Below are 12736 nucleotides of genomic sequence, written 5' to 3' on the forward strand. Positions count from 1 at the left end.
CCACACTGAAACAGTGAGTTAATCCTGGATTCGATCTATATTTTACAGGATAACACCGGTTAGGTCAGGGTTATGTCTGGTATTTGCAATCATCTGGCTCATACTTTCGCATTTTTCGCATACTTGTTAGTCAGATCCTGGGCGTTTTCTGGGTTGGATCAGGTAGTAGTGTGGTACCCCACTGAAACAGTGAAGTAATCCCGAATTCGATCTATAGATTAGAGGGTAACGCCGGTTAGGTTTGGGTTAGGTCTGGTATTTCCCATCATCTGGCTCATGCTTTCTCATTTTTCGCATACTTGCTGGCCAGATCCTGGGCGTTTTCTGGGTTGGATCAGGTAGTAGTGTGGTGCCACACTGAAGCAGTGAGTTAATCCTGGATCCGGTCTATAAATTAGAGGATAACACCGGTTAGGTCAGGGTTAGGTCTGGTATTTGCAATCATCAGGCTCATACTTTCGCATTTTTCGCACACTTGTTGGCCAGATCCCGGGCGTTTTCTGTTTTGGATCACGTGGTAATGTGGTGCCACACTGCAGCGGTGTACCAAACCTGGATACAATCTATATTTTAGAGGATAACACCGGTTAGGTCAGGGTTAGCTCTGGTATTTGCCATCATCTGGTTCATACTTTCGCATTTTTCGCATACTTGTTGGCCAGGTCCTGGGCGTTTTCTGGGTTGGATCAGGTAGTAGTGTGGTACCCCACTGAAACAGTGAAGTAATCCTGAATTCGATCTATATATTAGAGGGTAACACCGGTTAGGTTTGGGTTAGGTCTGGTATTTGCCATTATCTGGCTCATGCTTTCGCAATTTTCGCATACTTGTTGGCCAGATCCTGGGCGTTTTCTGGTTTGTATCACGTAGTAATGTGTAACACACGGAAAGGGTGAGTTAATCCTGGATTCGATCTATATATTAGAGGGTAACACCGGTTAGGTTTGGGTTAGGTCTGGTATTTGTCATTATCTGGCTCATGCTTTCGCGTTTTTCGCATACTTGTTGGCCAGATCCTGGGAGTTTCTGGGTTGGATCAGGTAGTAGTGTGGTGCCACACTGCAACAGTGAAGTAATCCTGAATTCGATCTATATATTAGAGGGTAACACCGGTTAGGTTTGGGTTAGGTCTGGTATTTGCCATCATCTGGCTCATGCTTTCGCATTTTTCGCATACTTGTTGGCCACATCCTGGGCGTATTCTGGTTTGGATCACGTAGTAATGTGGTACCACACTGAAACAGTGAGTTAATCCTGGATTCGATCTATATTTTACAGGATAACACCGGTTAGGTCAGGGTTAGGTCTGGTATTTGCAATCGTCAGGCTCATACTTTCGCATTTTTCGCATACTTGTTGGCCAGATCCTGGGCGTTTTCTGATTTGGATCACGTAGTAATGTGGTACCACACGGAAAGGGTGAGATAATCCTGAATTCGGTCTATATATTAGAGGGTAACACCGGTTAGGTTTGGGTTAGGTCCGGCATTTGCCATCATCTGGCTCATACTTTCGCATTTTTCGCATACTTGTTGGCCAGATCCTGGGCGTTTTCTGGTATGGATCACGTAGTAATGTGGTTCCACACTGCAACAGTGAGCTAAACCTGAATTCGATCTATATATTAGAGGGTAACACCGGTTAGGTTTGGGTTAGGTCTGGTATTTGCCATCATCTGGCTCATGCTTTCGCAATTTTCGCATACTTGTTGGCCAGATCCAGGGCGTTTTCTGGTTTGGATCACGTAGTAATGTGGTTCCACACTGCAACAGTGAGCTAAACCTGAATTCGGTCTATATATTAGAGGATAACACCGGTTAGGTCAGGGTTAGCTGTGGTATTTGCCATCATCTGGCTCATACTTTCGCATTTTTCGCATACTTGTTGGCCAGATCCTGGACGTTTTCTGGGTTGGATCAGGTAGTAGTGTGGTACCACACTGAAACAGTGAGTTAATCCTGGATTCGATCTATATTTTACAGGATAACACCGGTTAGGTCAGGGTTAGGTCTGGTATTTGCAATCATCAGGCTCATACTTTCGCATTTTTCGCATACTTGTTGGCCAGATCCTGGGCGTATTCTGGTTTGGATCACGTAGTAATGTGGTACCACACGGAAAGGGTGACTTAATCCTGGATTCGATCTATATATTAGAGGGTAACACCGGATAGGTTTGGGTTAGGTCTGGTATTTGCCATCATCTGGCTCATACTTTCGCCTTTTCACCTACTTGTTGGCCAGATCCAGGACGTTTTCTGGTTTGGATCACGTAGTAATGTGGTACCACACTGAAACAGTGAGTTAATCCTGGATTCGATATATAAATTAGAGGGTAACACCGGTTAGGCTTGGGTTAGGTCTGGTATTTGCCATCATCTGGCTCATACTTTCGCATTATACGCATACTTGTTGGTCAGAACCTGGGCGTTTTCTGGGTTGTATCAGGTAGTAGTGTGGTACCCCACTGAAACGGTGAAGTAATACTGAATTCGATCTATAGATTAGAGGGTAACACCGGTTAGGTTTGTGTTAGGTCTGGTATTTGCCATCATCTGGCTCATGCATTCGCATTTTTCGCATACTTGTTGGCCAGATCCTGGGCGTTTTCTGGTTTGGATCACGTAGTAATGTGGTGCCACACTGCAACAGTGAGTTAAACCTGGATACGATCTATATTTTAGAGGATAATACCGGTTAGGTCAGGGTTAGGTCTGGTATTTGCAATCATCTGGTCCATACTTTCGCATTTTTCGCATACTTGTTGGCCAGATCCTGGGCGTATTCTGGTTTGGATCACGTAGTAATGTGGTACCACACTGAAACAGTGAGTTAATCCTGGATTCGATCTATATTTTACAGGATAACACCGGTTAGGTCAGGGTTAGGTCTGGTATTTGCAATCGTCAGGCTCATACTTTCGCATTTTTCGCATACTTGTTGGCCAGATCCTGGGCGTTTTCTGATTTGGATCACGTAGTAACGTGGTACCACACGGAAAGGGTGAGATAATCCTAAATTCGGTCTATATATTAGAGGGTAACACCGGTTAGGTTTGGGTTAGGTCCGGCATTTGCCATCATAAGGCTCATACTTTCGCATTTTTCGCATACTTGTTGGCCAGATCCTGGGCGTTTTCTGATTTGGATCACGTAGTAATGTGGTACCACACGGAAAGGGTGAGATAATCCTGAATTCGATCTATATATTAGAGGGTAACACCGGTTAGGTTTGGGTTAGGTCTGGTATTTGCCATCATCTGGCTCATGCTTTCGCAATTTTCGCCTACTTGTTGGCCAGATCCTGGGCGTTTTCTGGTTTGGATCACGTAGTAATGTGGTTCCACACTGCAACAGTGAGCTAAACCTGGATACAATCTATATTTTAGAGGATAACACCGGTTAGGTCAGGGTTAGCTCTGGTGTTTGCCATCATCCGGCTCATACTTTCGCATTTTTCGCATCCTTGTTGGCCAGATCCTGGGCGTTTTCTGGGTTGGATCAGGTAGTAGTGTGGTACCCCACTGAAACAGTGAAGTAATCCTGGATTCGATCTATATTTTACAGGATAACACCGGTTAGGTCAGGGTTAGGTCTGGTATTTGCAATCGTCAGGCTCATACTTTCGCATTTTCGCATACTTGTTGGCCAGATCCTGGGCGCTTTCTGGTTTGGATCACGTAGTAATGTGGTGCCACACTGCAACAGTGTACCAAACCTGGATACAATCTATATTTTAGAGGATAACACCGGTTAGGTCAGGGTTAGCTCTGGTATTTGCCATCATCTGGCTCATACTTTCGCATTTTTCGCATACTTGTTGGCCAGATCCTGGGCGTTTTCTGGGTTGGATCAGGTAGTAGTGTGGTACCCCACTGAATCGGTGAAGTAATCCTGAATTCGATCTATATTTTAGAGGATAACACCAGTTAGGTCAGGGTTAGGTCTGGAATTTGCAATCATCTGGCTCATACTTTCGCATTTTTCGCATACTTGTGGGCCAGATCCTGGGCGTATTCTGGTTTGGATCACGTAGTAATGTGGTGCCACACTGCAACAGTGTGCCAAACCTGGATACAATCTATATTTTACAGGATAACACAGGTTAGCTCAGGGTTAGGTCTGGTATTTGCAATCATCAGGCTCATACTTTCGCATTTTTCGCCTACTTGTTGGCCAGATCCTGGGCGTATTCTGGTTTGGATCACGTAGTAATGTGGTGCCACACTGCAACAGTGTGCCAAACCTGGATACAATCTATATTTTACAGGATAACACCGGTTAGCTCAGGGTTAGGTCTGGTATTTGCAATCATCAGGCTCATACTTTCGCATTTTTCGCCTACTTGTTGGCCAGATCCTGGGCGTTTTCTGGTTTGGATCACGTAGTAATGTGGTTCGACACTGCAACAGTAAGTTAAACCTGGATACAATCTATATTTTAGAGGATAACACCGGTTAGGTCAGGGTTAGCTCTGGTATTTGCCATCATCTGGCTCATACTTTCGCATTTTTCGCATACTTGTTGGCCAGATCCTGGGCGTATTCTGGGTTGGATCAGGTAGTAGTGTGGTACCACACTGAAACAGTGAGTTAATCCTGGATTCGATCTATATATTAGAGGGTAACACCGGTTAGGATTGGGTTAGGTCTGATATTTGCCATCATCAGGCTCATACTTTCGCATTTTTCGCGTACTTGTTGGCCAGATGCTGGGCGTTTTCTGGGTTGGATCCGGTAGTAGTGTGGTACCCCACTGAAACAGTGAAGTAATCCTGAGCTCGATCTATATATTAGAGGGTAACACCGGTTAGGTTTGGGTTACGTCTGGTATTTGCCATCATCTGGCTCATGCTTTCGCATTTTTCGCATACTTGTTGGCCAGATCCTGGGCGTTTTCTGGTTTGGATCACGTAGTAATGTGGTTCGACACTGCAACAGTAAGTAAAACCTGGATACAGTCTATATTTTAGAGGATAACACCGGTTAGGTCAGCGTTAGGTCTGGTATTTGTCATCATCTGGCTCATACTTTCGCATTTTTCTCATACTTGTTGGCCTGATCCTGGGCGTTTTCTGGGTCGGATCAGGTTGTAGTGTGGTACCCCACTGAAACAGTGAAGTAATCCTGAATTCGATCTATATATTAGAAGGTAACACCGGTTAGGTTTGGGTTAGGTCTGGTATTTGCCATCATCTGGCTCATGCTTTCGCATTCTTCGCATACTTGTTGGCCAGATCCTGGGCGTATTCTGGTTTGGATCATGTAGTAATGTGGTACCACACTGAAACAGTGAGTTAATCCTGGATTCTATCTATATTTTACAGGATAACACCGGTTAGGTCAGGGTTAGGTCTGGTATTTGCAATCATCAGGCTCGTACTTTCGCATTTTTCACATACTTGTTGGCCATATCCTGAGCGTTTTCTGGGTTGGATCAGGTAGTAGTGTGGTGCCACACTGATACAGTGAGTTAATCCTGGTTTCGATCTATATATTAGAGGGTAACTCCGGTTAGGATTGGGTTAGGTCTGATATTTGCCATCATCTGGCTCATACTTTCGCATTCTTCGCATACTTGTTGGTCAGAACCTGGCCGTTTTCTGGGTTGGATCAGGTAGTAGTGTGGTACCCCACTGAAACAGTGAGTAATCCTGAATTCGATCTATATATTAGAGGGTAACACCGGTTAGGTTTGGGTTAGGTCTGGTATTTGCCATCATCTGGCTCATGCTTTCTCATTTTTCGCATACTTGTTGGTCAGATCCTGGGCGTTTTCTGGTTTGGATCACGTAGTAATGTGGTTCCACACTGCAACAGTGAATTAATCCTGGATACAATCTATATTTTAGAGGATAACACCGGTTAGGTCAGGGTTAGGTCTCGTATTTGCCATCATCTGGCTCATACTTTCGATTTTTTCGCATACTTGTTGGCCAGATCCCGGGCGTTTTCTGGTTTGGATCACGTAGTAATGTGGTGCCACACTGCAACAGTGTGCCAAACCTGGATACAATCTATATTTTAGAGGATAACACCGGTTAGGTCAGGGTTGGCTCAGGTATTTGCCATCATCTGGCTCATACTTTCGCATTTTTCGCATACTTGTTGGCCAGATCCTGGGCGTATTCTGGGTTGGATCAGGTAGTAGTGTGGTACCACACTGAAACAGTAAATTAATCCTGGATTCGATCTATATATTAGAGGGTAACACCGGTTAGGATTGGGTTAGGTCTGATATTTGCCATCATCACGCTCATACTTTCGCATTTTTCGCATACTTGTTGGCCAGATGCTGGGCGTTTTCTGGGTTGGATCCGGTAGTAGTGTGGTACCCCACTGAAACAGTGAAGTAATCCTGAGATCGATCTATATATTAGAGGGTAACACCGGTTAGGTTTGGGTTAGGTCTGGTATTTGCCATCATCTGGCTCATGCTTTCTCATTTTTCGCATACTTGTTGGCCATATCCTGGGCGTTTTCTGGTTTGGATCACGTAGTAATGTGGTTCGACACTGCAACAGTATGTTAAACCTGGATACAATCTATATTTTAGAGGATAACACCGGTTAGGTCAGCGTTAGGTCTGGTATTTGTCATCATCTGGCTCATACTTTCGCATTTTTCTCATACTTGTTGGCCTGATCCTGGGCGTTTTCTGGGTCGGATCAGGTTGTAGTGTGGTACCCCACTGAAACAGTGAAGTAATCCTGAATTCGATCTATATATTAGAAGGTAACACCGGTTAGGTTTGGGTTAGGTCTGGTATTTGCCATCATCTGGCTCATGATTTCGCATTCTTCGCATACTTGTTGGCCAGATCCTGGGCGTATTCTGGTTTGGATCACGTAGTAATGTGGTACCACACTGAAACAGTGAGTTAATCCTGGATTCTATCTATATTTTACAGGATAACACCGGTTAGGTCAGGGTTAGATCTGGTATTTGCAATCATCAGGCTCATACTTTCGCATTTTTCACATACTTGTTGGCCAGATCCTGGGCGTTTTCTGGGTTGGATCAGGTAGTAGTGTGGTGCCACACTGATACAGTGAGTTAATCCTGGTTTCGATCTATATATTAGAGGGTAACACCGGTTAGGATTGGGTTAGGTCTGATATTTGCCATCATCTGGCTCATACTTTCGCATTCTTCGCATACTTGTTGGTCAGAACCTGGGCGTTTTCTGGGTTGGATCAGGTAGTAATGTGGTACCCCACTGAAACAGTGAGTAATCCTGAATTCGATCTATATATTAGAGGGTAACACCGGTTAGGTTTGGGTTAGGTCTGGTATTTGCCATCATCTGGCTCATGCTTTCTCATTTTTCGCATACTTGTTGGCCAGATCCTGGGCGTTTTCTGGTTTGGATCACGTAGTAATGTGGTTCCACACTGCAACAGTGAATTAATCCTGGATACAATCTATATTTTAGAAGATAACACCGGTTAGGTCAGGGTTAGGTCTGGTATTTGCCATCATCTGGCTCATACTTTCGCATTTTTCGCATACTTGCTGGCCAGATCCTGGGCGTTTTCTGGGTTGGATCAGGTAGTAGTGTGGTGCCACACTGAAACAGTGAGTTAATCCTGGATTCGATCTATATATTAGAGGGTAACACCGGTTAGGTTTGGGTTAGGTCTGGTATTTGCCATCATCTGGGTCATACTTTCGCATTCTTCGCATACTTGTTGGTCAGAACCTGGGCGTTTACTGGGTTGGATCAGGTAGTAATGAGGTTCCACACTGCAACAGTGAATTAAACCTGGATACAATCTATATTTTAGAGGATAACACCGGTTAGGTTTGGGTTAGGTCTGGTATTTGCCATCATCTGGCTCATGCTTTCTCATTTTTCGCATACTTGTTGGCCAGATCCTGGGCGTTTTCTGGTTTGGATCACGTAGTAATGTGGTTCCACACTGCAACAGTGAATTAATCCTGGATACAATCTATATTTTAGAAGATAACACCGGTTAGGTCAGGGTTAGGTCTGGTATTTGCCATCATCTGGCTCATACTTTCGCATTTTTCGCATACTTGCTGGCCAGATCCTGGGCGTTTTCTGGGTTGGATCAGGTAGTAGTGTGGTGCCACACTGAAACAGTGAGTTAATCCTGGATTCGATCTATACATTAGAGGGTAACACCGGTTAGGTTTGGGTTAGGTCCGGCATTTGCCATCATCTGGCTCATACTTTCGCATTTTTCGCATACTTGTTGGCCAGATCCAGGGCGTTTTGTGGTATGGATCACGTAGTAATGTGGTTCCACACTGCAACAGTGAGCTAAACCTGAATTCGATCTATATATTAGAGGGTAACACCGGTTAGGTTTGGGTTAGGTCTGGTATTTGCCATCTTCTGGCTCATGCTTTCGCAATTTTCGCATACTTGTTGGCCAGATCCAGGGCGTTTTCTGGTTTGGATCACGTAGTAATGTGGTTCCACACTGCAACAGTGAGCTAAACCTGAATTCGGTCTATATATTAGAGGATAACACCGGTTAGGTCAGGGTTAGCTGTGGTATTTGCCATCATCTGGCTCATACTTTCGCATTTTTCGCATACTTGTTGGCCAGATCCTGGACGTTTTCTGGGTTGGATCAGGTAGTAGTGTGGTACCACACTGAAACAGTGAGTTAATCCTGGATTCGATCTATATTTTACAGGATAACACCGGTTAGGTCAGGGTTAGGTCTGGTATTTGCAATCATCAGGCTCATACTTTCGCATTTTTCGCATACTTGTTGGCCAGATCCTGGGCGTATTCTGGTTTGGATCACGTAGTAATGTGGTACCACACGGAAAGGGTGAGTTAATCCTGGATTCGATCTATATATTAGAGGGTAACACCGGATAGGTTTGGGTTAGGTCTGGTATTTGCCATCATCTGGCTCATACTTTCGCCTTTTCACCTACTTGTTGGCCAGATCCTGGACGTTTTCTGGGTTGGATCAGGTAGTAGTGTGGTACCACACTGAAACAGTGAGTTAATCCTGGATTCGATCTATATTTTACAGGATAACACCGGTTAGGTCAGGGTTAGGTCTGGTATTTGCAATCGTCAGGCTCATACTTTCGCATTTTTCGCATACATGTTGGCCAGATCCTGGGCGTTTTCTGATTTGGATCACGTAGTAATGTGGTACCACACGGAAAGGGTGAGATAATCCTAAATTCGGTCTATATATTAGAGGGTAACACCGGTTAGGTTTGGGTTAGGTCCGGCATTTGCCATCATCTGGCTCATACTATCGCATTTTTCGCATACTTGTTGGCCAGATCCTGGGCGTTTTCTGATTTGGATCACGTAGTAATGTGGTACCACACGGAAAGGGTGAGATAATCCTGAATTCGATCTATATATTAGAGGGTAACACCGGTTAGGTTTGGGTTAGGTCTGGTATTTGCCATCATCTGGCTCATGCTTTCGCAATTTTCGCATACTTGTTGGCCAGATCCTGGGCGTTTTCTGGTTTGGATCACGTAGTAATGTGGTTCCACACTGCAACAGTGAGCTAAACCTGGATACAATCTATATTTTAGAGGATAACACCGGTTAGGTCAGGGTTAGCTCTTGTGTTTGCCATCATCCGGCTCATACTTTCGCATTTTTCGCATTCTTGTTGGCCAGATCCTGGGCGTTTTCTGGGTTGGATCAGGTAGTAGTGTGGTACCCCACTGAAACAGTGAAGTAATCCTGGAATCGATCTATATTTTACAGGATAACACCGGTTAGGTCAGGGTTAGGTCTGGTATTTGCAATCGTCAGGCTCATACTTTCGCATTTTCGCATACTTGTTGGCCAGATCCTGGGCGCTTTCTGGTTTGGATCACGTAGTAATGTGGTGCCACACTGCAACAGTGTACCAAACCTGGATACAATCTATATTTTAGAGGATAACACCGGTTAGGTCAGGGTTAGCTCTGGTATTTGCCATCATCTGGCTCATACTTTCGCATTTTTCGCATACTTGTTGGCCAGATCCTGGGCGTTTTCTGGGTTGGATCAGATAGTAGTGTGGTACCCCACTGAATCGGTGAAGTAATCCTGAATTCGATCTATATTTTAGAGGATAACACCAGTTAGGTCAGGGTTAGGTCTGGAATTTGCAATCATCTGGCTCATACTTTCGCATTTTTCGCATACTTGTGGGCCAGATCCTGGGCGTATTCTGGTTTGGATCACGTAGTAATGTGGTGCCACACTGCAACAGTGTGCCAAACCTGGATACAATCTATATTTTACAGGATAACACCGGTTAGGTCAGGGTTAGGTCTGGTATTTGCAATCATCAGGCTCATACTTTCGCATTTTTCGCATACTTGTTGGCCAGATCCTGGGCGTTTTCTGGTTTGGATCACGTAGTAATGTGGTTCGACACTGCAACAGTAAGTTAAACCTGGATACAATCTATATTTTAGAGGATAACACCGGTTAGGTCAGGGTTAGCTCTGGTATCTGCCATCATCTGGCTCATACTTTCGCATTTTTCGCATACTTGTTGGCCAGATCCTGGGCGTATTCTGGGTTGGATCAGGTAGTAGTGTGGTACCACACTGAAACAGTGAGTTAATCCTGGATTCGATCTATATATCAGAGGGTAACACCGGTTAGGATTGGGTTAGGTCTGATATTTGCCATCATCAGGCTCATACTTTCGCATTTTTCGCGTACTTGTTGGCCAGATGCTGGGCGTTTTCTGGGTTGGATCCGGTAGTAGTGTGGTACCCCACTGAAACAGTGAAGTAATCCTGTGTTCGATCTATATATTAGAGGGTAACACCGGTTAGGTTTGGGTTAGGTCTGGTATTTGCCATCATCTGGCTCATGCTTTCGCATTTTTCGCATACTTGTTGGCCAGATCCTGGGCGTTTTCTGGTTTGGATCACGTAGTAATGTGGTTCGACACTGCAACAGTAAGTTAAACCTGGATACAGTCTATATTTTAGAGGATAACACCGGTTAGGTCAGCGTTAGGTCTGGTATTTGTCATCATCTGGCTCATACTTTCGCATTTTTCTCATACTTGTTGGCCTGATCCTGGGCGTTTTCTGGGTCGGATCAGGTTCTAGTGTGGTACCCCACTGAAACAGTGAAGTAATCCTGAATTCGATCTATATATTAGAAGGTAACACCGGTTAGGTTTGGGTTAGGTCTGGTATTTGCCATCATCAGGCTCATGCTTTCGCATTCTTCGCATACTTGTTGGCCAGATCCTGGGCGTATTCTGGTTTGGATCATGTAGTAATGTGGTACCACACTGAAACAGTGAGTTAATCCTGGATTCTATCTATATTTTACAGGATAACACCGGTTAGGTCAGGGTTAGGTCTGGTATTTGCAATCATCAGGCTCATACTTTCGCATTTTTCACATACTTGTTGGCCAGATCCTGAGCGTTTTCTGGGTTGGATCAGGTAGTAGTGTGGTGCCACACTGATACAGTGAGTTAATCCTGGTTTCGATCTATATATTAGAGGGTAACACCGGTTAGGATTGGGTTAGGTCTGATATTTGCCATCATCTGGCTCATACTTTCGCATTCTTCGCATACTTGTTGGTCAGAACCTGGCCGTTTTCTGGGTTGGATCAGGTAGTAGTGTGGTACCCCACTGAAACAGTGAGTAATCCTGAATTCGATCTATATATTAGAGGGTAACACCGGTTAGGTTTGGGTTAGGTCTGGTATTTGCCATCATCTGGCTCATGCTTTCTCATTTTTCGCATACTTGTTGGCCAGATCCTGGGCGTATTCTGGTTTGGATCACGTAGTAATGTGGTACCACACGGAAAGGGTGAGTTAATCCTGGATTCGATCTATATATTAGAGGGTAACACCGGATAGGTTTGGGTTAGGTCTGGTATTTGCCATCATCTGGCTGATACTTTCGCCTTTTCACCTACTTGTTGGCCAGATCCTGGACGTTTTCTGGGTTGGATCAGGTAGTAGTGTGGTACCACACTGAAACAGTGAGTTAATCCTGGATTCGATCTATATTTTACAGGATAACACCGGTTAGGTCAGGGTTAGGTCTGGTATTTGCAATCATCAGGCTCATACTTTCGCATTTTTCGCATACTTGTTGGCCAGATCCTGGGCGTTTTCTGTTTTGGATCACGTGGTAATGTGGTGCCACACTGCAGCGGTGTACCAAACCTGGATACAATCTATATTTTAGAGGATAACACCGGTTAGGTCAGGGTTAGGTCTGGTATTTGCAATCATCAGGCTCATACTTTCGCATTTTTCGCATACTTGTTGGCCAGATCCTGGGCGTTTTCTGGTTTGGATCACGTAGTAATGTGGTACCACACGGAAAGGGTGAGTTAATCCTGGATTCGATCTATATATTACAGGATAACACCGGTTAGGTCAGGGTTAGGTCTGGTATTTGCAATCGTCAGGCTCATACTTTCGCATTTTCGCATACTTGTTGGCCAGATCCTGGGCGCTTTCTGGTTTGGATCACGTAGTAATGTGGTGCCACACTGCAACAGTGTACCAAACCTGGATACAATCTATATTTTAGAGGATAACACCGGTTAGGTCAGGGTTAGCTCTGGTATTTGCCATCACCTGGCTCATACTTTCGCATTTTTCGCATACTTGTTGGCCAGATCCTGGGCGTTTTCTGGGTTGGATCAGGTAGTAGTGTGGTACCCCACTGAATCGGTGAAGTAATCCTGAATGCGATCTATATTTTAGAGGATAACACCAGTTAGGTCAGGGTTAGG

Source organism: Colletes latitarsis, unplaced genomic scaffold (genome assembly GCF_051014445.1).
Source record: "Colletes latitarsis isolate SP2378_abdomen unplaced genomic scaffold, iyColLati1 scaffold0021, whole genome shotgun sequence".
NCBI lineage: Eukaryota > Metazoa > Arthropoda > Insecta > Hymenoptera > Colletidae > Colletes > Colletes latitarsis.